Below are 7639 nucleotides of genomic sequence, written 5' to 3'. Positions count from 1 at the left end.
CACACTTGGCCACCCACTCAGCTATGTCTACCTTCATCCGTATCCAATGATAATACCTCTTAAGGTCTTGATACATTTTAGTTGCACCTGGATGTATCGAGAACTTGGATTTATGAGCTTCCCTCATAATCTCTTCCTTCAGGTTCATATCATTAGGCACACTGACCCGTCCTCGTACCAGAATGGTTCCATCTGCCATGATCTGATACTCTGTCAGTTCATTTCGAGCAACCTTTTGTAGTTTCTCGTCCAAGCCTTGTGCCTGCCTGATCCTGGTGAAAAGATCAGCTTAGATCACCGCTTCCAAACCCAACGGCTCGTCCTCGCTGGCCATTGTGTTCAGGTGCAATGACCGGACCATCTCTTCCAACTCATCTGCTTCCTTCTCAGCTGATACCTTGGCCTCAAATTTGCCTTACCAGGATGGTAAGCAATATCTAAATCATAGTCGGCCACGAACTCCATCCAACGCCTCTGCCTCAAATTCAATTCTGGTTGCGTGAATATGTATTTGAGGCTCTTGTGGTCAGTAAGGATCTGAACCTTAGCACCATATAGGTAGGATCTCCAAATCTTCAGTGCAAAAACTACGGCCGCCATCTCTAAGTCATGGGTTGGGTAATTCCCTTCATGCTTTCGCAATTGTCTTGAAGCATAAGCAATCACCTTCCCATATTGAGTCAGAACACATCCCAACCCAGTGATGGATGCGTCCGTATACACTACATATGGCTGATCCGCCTCAGGCTGTACTAGGACTGGTGCCCTTGTAAGCATGTCCTTCAGAGCCATGAAGCACTTCTCACAATCTCCTGTCCAGGCAAACCTAACATCCTTGCCCGTGAGTTGAGTCATGGGTTGAGCCAAACTCGCAAACCCCTTGACGAACTTCCGATAGTAGCCGGCCAACCCTATGAAGCATCTGACTTCTGTAGCACTCTTAGGTTGTGGCCAGGCTTGGATAGCCTGTATCTTTTCCGGATCCACAGACACTCCTTGATCTGACACAATGTGTCCAAGGAAGCCAATGCTCTTCTGCCAGAAGCTGCACTTGCTTAACTTAACAAAGAGTTTCTGCTCTCTTAGCCGTTCCAACACCGCCCTCAGATGCATCTCATGGTCTTCCATGCTTCTGGAATATACAAGTATGTCATCTATGAAAATGATTACAAATTCATTCAGAAAGTCTCGGAAGATACCATTCATCATCTTCATTAACGCAGCTGGAGCATTGGTTAGACCAAATGGCATAACCACAAACTCGTAGTGTACCGGGTCCGGAATGCCGTCTTCCTGATATCATTGGGCTCTATTGGGATTTGGTGATACCCTGAGGCCAAATCAATCTTGGAAAACCACTTGGCTCCCTTGAGCTGATCCAACAACTCATCAATCCTGGGCAATGGGTACTTGTTCTTCACAGTCACCCTATTCAACCCTCGGTAATCAATGCACAGCCTGAAACTACAATCCTTTTTCTTCACAAACAGGACTGGTGCTCCCCAAGGCGAGATACTTGGGCGTATGAACCCTTTGTCCAACAACTCCTCCAGTTGTTTCTTTAGCTCGGCCATATCGGCTGGAGCCATTCGATAGGGACTTTTAGACAATGGGGCCGCCCTGGTTCCAGTTCTATTATGAACGGATCGGCCCTATCAGGGGGAATGCCCTGTAGCGTCCGAAACACATCCTCAAACTCACTGACCAGCGGTATCCCTTCTGGGTCACCACCCCCCAACGACCTCCTTAGTGGTGATTGTGGCCAAATAAGCCTCACAACCTTTCTCAAGCATCCGTTCTGCTTGGACTGCTGATACCACTAAGCAACTTGAGGTCGGCTTAATACCTTGGAACCTGATCGGGGGTCCACACCCACTCTCGAGCTGCACCCTCCCCCGGTGACAATCCAAGGTGGCCCGATTCTTTCCAAGCCAGTCCATACCCAATATCACCTCGTGATTTTTAAGGGGGACTACCACCAGATCCACATGCATTACCCTGTCCTGGATCATCACTGGGACGTCCCTATCCAGTCCCAAGGAATGCATCGCTTGGCCACCGGCTGCATATACTATGCCCGGATCATCCCTCGTTCCAATTTGGAACAAACCCTTTCCGATCAACCCTGGACTCACAAAGCTATGTGTAGCTCCAGTGTCAAACAGAACGTGTGTTTCCACACCACCAATACTTAGGGTCCCTACAAAGACTCAATCTAAGTATCTAATCCGTTCTAGGTTCCGTACCATGCAATTCTACCAAATGGAAAGAGAATAAGCCTAGAATCATTACCAGTGATCGACTTGAATGGTTTCGTCTAGTCCTCATCCTTGGATAGCTCGTAAACCCTTGGGTTAGTGGTCTGGCCCTGGCTCTGGCTTGGTTTGCTTGCCTCACTGCGGCCTTTCTCTTGTTCCGCTTGGAGCTTTGGACATAGGTGACATCCCCTGGTATCACCCCCACTTGAGCCCTGCCTGCGGCCCTGGACAGTCCCGAGCTGAATTATCCATCTTGCCACACCGAGTACAAGCTCCCATAGCCTTCCAGCATTCGCCTCCATGATGCCTCCCGCACTTAGAACATTTTGGCCTACCTTTTGAGGTTTTACCCTCCTCGGCGGTGTCCCTCTTCCTCTTCCGGTCACTCCCAGAACCACCAGAGGACGCATGGCTCCTAGACCTTTTCTTAACCTCCTCGGCCAGGTTGGTCTCTACCAAAAGCCATCCTTTCCACGAGCTCAGACACTGTCTGGAAATGACCAACCGAGCAGTAGGTTCGAAGTTTGACCCTTAGGCCTCGAACAAACCTACGTATCTGCACTGTCTCCTCTTCCAGCTCTTTACATACGTAACGTCTGAGCCGGTTGAACTTCTCCTCATACTCAGTACTGTCATGTGTCCCTGGGAAAAGTCCAGGAACTGGGACTCCAGGCGGTCCCAAGCTTCAGCTGGAAAGTACTTGTGGTTGAACTCAACCTCAAAGTCTGAAAAACGCTCAATAGTCCCATTGGTGCGTTTGTCCAAAGCCAACCACCAGTTGTGCGCGTCACCTTCCAGGAAGTGAACTGCAATGTCTTTCTTGTACTCCTCCTCCACTCGTCTGCCTCAATGGGATTGGAACTACCAGCAAACTGCTTCGTACCCAGCTTGGAGATGTGAGCTAGCAAGCTCAAGTAATCCACTCTCCTAACTAGACGAACATGTGGATCGATCTCCATCACATAAGCCTCAACTGTAGGTCGATCCTCAACTGTCCTAGCAGCTGTCTGAGCTTCATGTGCGGCTGGTCGAGCTACACCAGCTGCGGTCCCAGCTGTCTGAGCTGCCCTCTGAGTAGCCTGAGCTGTGGCCTGAGCTGGTGTGACCTGGCCCACGGAAGAATTCACCAATGGGGTGAATTCTTGAGTGAAAGCCAACATCTGAGTGCCCATGGCCTTAACCACGTCCAACACCTCGCGCATGGACGGCTCGGCCGTCTACAAGGCACCAGTTCCCCGACTGGTCTGGTCTCCTGCATGGGAGGATTCACCTTCCTCCTCACGTCCCATCTCCTGTTGTTCGCCCAGGTTAGCAACCTGAACCTCCGTAGGCAAGATTGGCGCCATGGGCTCCCCGGTCTCATTGTTGACCAACCCCACTTGGATAGGAAACACTTGGGTGTAGGATTGACTCCCTCTCCCACAACCGGTCCAGAAGCACCAGCCGCCTCCTTGCCCTTCCGGCCTTTACCCCTCTTTGTTCCCTTAGGAGTTGAAAACACAAACCAGTTAGTCCCATCAACTTATACAAACCTCCGAGAACATACAACGTTAAGAAAACAACCCTTTCTACCCAACCTTACCGTGAGACCCAAAGCCAGAAGTGTGGTGAACACATAACCAAACCAAATCCTAGAATCAAGCATGCTCTTATACCAACTTGTAAGGCCCGTTCCCGGCTCTTAAGCCCAACCATGAACCACGGCCTTAACATCCGTTCTTATACAAATGAATCCGGTCTTTTAAGGTCTTTTAGATGTTAAGTTCAATTTCCCTTAGGTGAGGTTCAAGTTTAACAATCAAGACAAGTGAACATAAAGGGCAAATAGATTATATATATAACATAATAAGATCCATACATCATTCATAAGTTCATACTACTAGTTTACACACTTAGTCTATCATAAGTTCACAAGTTGCACAATAGGCTATCAATACTACACACTTATCAACAATGACCCATTCACCACACATCTTCCCATGGCCTGAGTCTTCACGGTACCTTTCCTTTACCACAGTCCAAGTCTGGTCCTGAAACCACATAAATCACGTCATAAACACATGTGGCCGATAACCTAAGCAACATGACTAGAATGGCATGGTTTGGCCCTTAAGAACTAGGATCTGTCCAGTTTGGACATACACAAATAAATTCCCAAAAACTAAGTAAAATCCATGACAATTCATGATAATTCCCAACTAAGAGATTCCCATAGTCAGATCTCAACAAAACCGACCCGGAATGTGAGATCCGACCATAGATCAGTCCGGCCAATTCCTAGGACTTTACCCCTGGACCGGCCATGGCCTTGGTCCAGTGTTCCCTGTCTGAATCAATACAATAACATCACAAAATACTATAGAACAGGCGATCCAGAAGAAGTAAAGAGAATGGATGCATCTGCCAAGAGAACCGACCGCAAGGCCGCACGGATCATCCGCAGGCCCGGGGCCGTACCTTGCAGTCTACACCATTAACCTTAGGCGTTCTTTCCCTTGGAGGCAAGTCCTTCTCCTTCTCCTTCGCCTTGTCTTTCTGTCTGGTATCCATCTTCACGGCCTGGCCTTCCCACGCTCAGAACACGCCGGCAAGCCAACACCACCACACACGGTTCTCTTCTTTAACCGCCGGTCTCTCTCTCTTTCTTTTTTTCTGTTATGAGTTTGGCAGAGCTTTTCCTAAGGAATTTCGTGCCATTTTCTGTGCCAGGGACTCTCTATTTATAGATAAAGCCAGCCCCAACTGCCCTGGAGAAACCGGCCAAGCAGTTAGAGAGAAAAGGCACAAAACTGCCCCTTTTGCACCTTTTCGGGAGTAACTGCCCAACTGCTCTTCCCTTCCTTTGGGCTGTCCGAAAATCAGGCCCATAACATTGTCCAACGTCCCTTGTCCAAGTCCAAGACCCCACGGACCCTTGGTGGTTCAGGCCAAGACCCCACCAGCCCATAACCGCCCATGACCCGGCCACGCCGGCCCAGACAATAACACTCCACCGAGCTGAGTTGAGCTGGTCACTAGCTGGCCTCAGCTGAGTGAGCTAACCTATCAGCTCCAGTGAGCTACCAAGGACTGAGTGACCTGGTTTCACACTGTCCCCAGCTGGTTGAGCTTGTTCCCGACCATGTCCAGCTTCTAGATCACTCGGCCAGCTCTCCTAAGCTTCCTTCCGTTCCATCCTGGTTAAGTCTCAGCTCCCTGATACCCTTAACCTTATTATTTGAGCCATGATACGCTTGTCCTTAGACCACATGACCTGTATGGTGCATCTCCTCGCACCATGGCTCGTCCCAACGATCCTATCTAGGATCGGGGATGCTACACGACCCATGGTGCAATAGGAATAGCTAAAGGCATGTGTAAACCATAAGGATGCGACCTGGATTTGAGCTAAAGGCAGACAGTGCACTTGGCGCATAGGCTCTCGACGTAACGCCTCATCCGGGGCCAATAGAAGTGGTCGGACAGGACGCTCAGGGTTTTGTCTCGTCCGAAATGTCCCATCAACCCGCCCCCATGAGCTTCTCGGGTCAGTAAGTCTCGCATGGACCCATGAGGAATGCACAGGCATTTCTCCTTGAAGAGGAACCCGTCCTGCTGATAGAATGGACCCATGGCTCCCTTAGCCGTGTTACTGTAAAGCTCAGAAAAATCAGGGTCAGTTTCATAAGACATTTTAAGTTGTTCAAAACCCATGATCTTAGCCTCCATGGTGGTAATGAGTGTGTGGCGCCGGGATAGAGCATCTGCCACTACGTTTTCCGTCCCCTTCTTGAACTTGATCACATAGGGAAAAGTCTCCACGAATTCCAGCCACCTAGCATGCCTCTTCTTGAGTGTTGTCTGGCCCCTCAAATGCTTAAGAGTCCCGTGATCTGTATGAATAATAAACTCTTTAGACAGAAGATAATGTTGCCAAGTTTCAAGTGATCTTACTAGAGCATATAGCTCTTTATCATAGGTGGGATAATTGAGGGCGGCTGTAAGGCCCGATCCCGGCCGACTAGGCCGCGGTCGATGCCTCACGTCGCTCGGTCCATACACTGACCGAACCTCTCAAATTTCGCCCTTTATCTATATTATCGCCCATAGGCGAGGGCTAACTTAGACCTTAGCTTAAGACTACCTTAGTCATTCCCTAGCTTAGATCATTTCAACTCATACGCAGCGGATATTCTCTACTTAACCATTGGTCTACAGCCAATATAATACTTGTCTGGTCGAATCACCTCGGCTAATGGTTAGAATACTCAACTACCAGCTAGCTCCAAGGTCCCCGAACCCAAATCAAGACATACAAATCCGAGGTTCCATTCCCCTAACCATTCTATCTAGATCTATGCAACATTGCTAGATCATACCTTTGCCACATCCAAGGAGTTTGTTAGCTCATTGTCCCAGCTGACTTAGCTGTTTAGCTAGCTCATCAAGCTAGCTGAGATGAACCACTTCACTTGATGTTCCATCACTCTCGACCCAGCTGGTAGAGCTGTGAGGTAGCTTCGACGAGCTCCCTGTCTACTCGTACAGCTCTCTTATACCTGCATATACTCTTCCCTTCAGTACTTAGTCATTCAGCCAACCATCCCCACAGACCAAGTACTTTTGGGGAGTCTTCAGCAACGTTTCTGGCCACTTCCAAAAGTGCTTCAAAAATTAATTAAAATTCATGAAAACTCATGATAAGTTCCAACTAAGAGATTCCCATAATCGGAATCCAATGAATCAACCCATATCATATGGATCCCGATCATGATCAGTCCGGCCAAGGCCATGGACATCACCCCTGAACCGGCCAAGGCCATGGTTCAGTGCTATCAAGTCTTAAGCGTATGCTCCCCTGGAGCCAAGTCCTCTCATGGACTAATAATGACCATCAGATCCTAAGTCAATCAACCAACCACCCCACATGACTCAGAACTGATGAGTCTTCACACTTACCTAACCGGCCATGGAACCATATCCCAATAAACCCGATCAATCTTACCCTTACAACCGGTGCATCCTTTGATCAATCAGATCAGACACCTTGATCCATCACCTATGGTTCAGGTCGTCCATCCTTGCCCAAGACCAGATGACACACGGCCTTCTCCTCATGCGGCCAATACCGCTGTCCCACAACAGTTTCCGTTTACTCGGTTAACTGTCATGGATAACTACCTTGCTGAAAGGTCACGACTCTTCACCCCTGCATTATGACCATGGCCAATCATACCCATACATAGATCACCCTCTGATGGATCAGGCCGTGATCAACACAAACCCAGTTCCCATGTCCCGCCCCATATAGTATGGCCGATGCATTGCATCCGTCCATCACACCATATGGACTAGTTGTACCAACTATGATCCGGCCCCTTCCTCAACTACTAGATCCTTAG

This window comes from Brassica rapa, unplaced genomic scaffold (assembly GCF_000309985.2).
Source record: "Brassica rapa cultivar Chiifu-401-42 unplaced genomic scaffold, CAAS_Brap_v3.01 Scaffold0179, whole genome shotgun sequence".
NCBI classification, from domain to species: domain Eukaryota; kingdom Viridiplantae; phylum Streptophyta; class Magnoliopsida; order Brassicales; family Brassicaceae; genus Brassica; species Brassica rapa.
The sequence above is the reverse complement of the archived record's forward strand: the minus strand, read 5'-3'. Positions refer to the sequence as shown.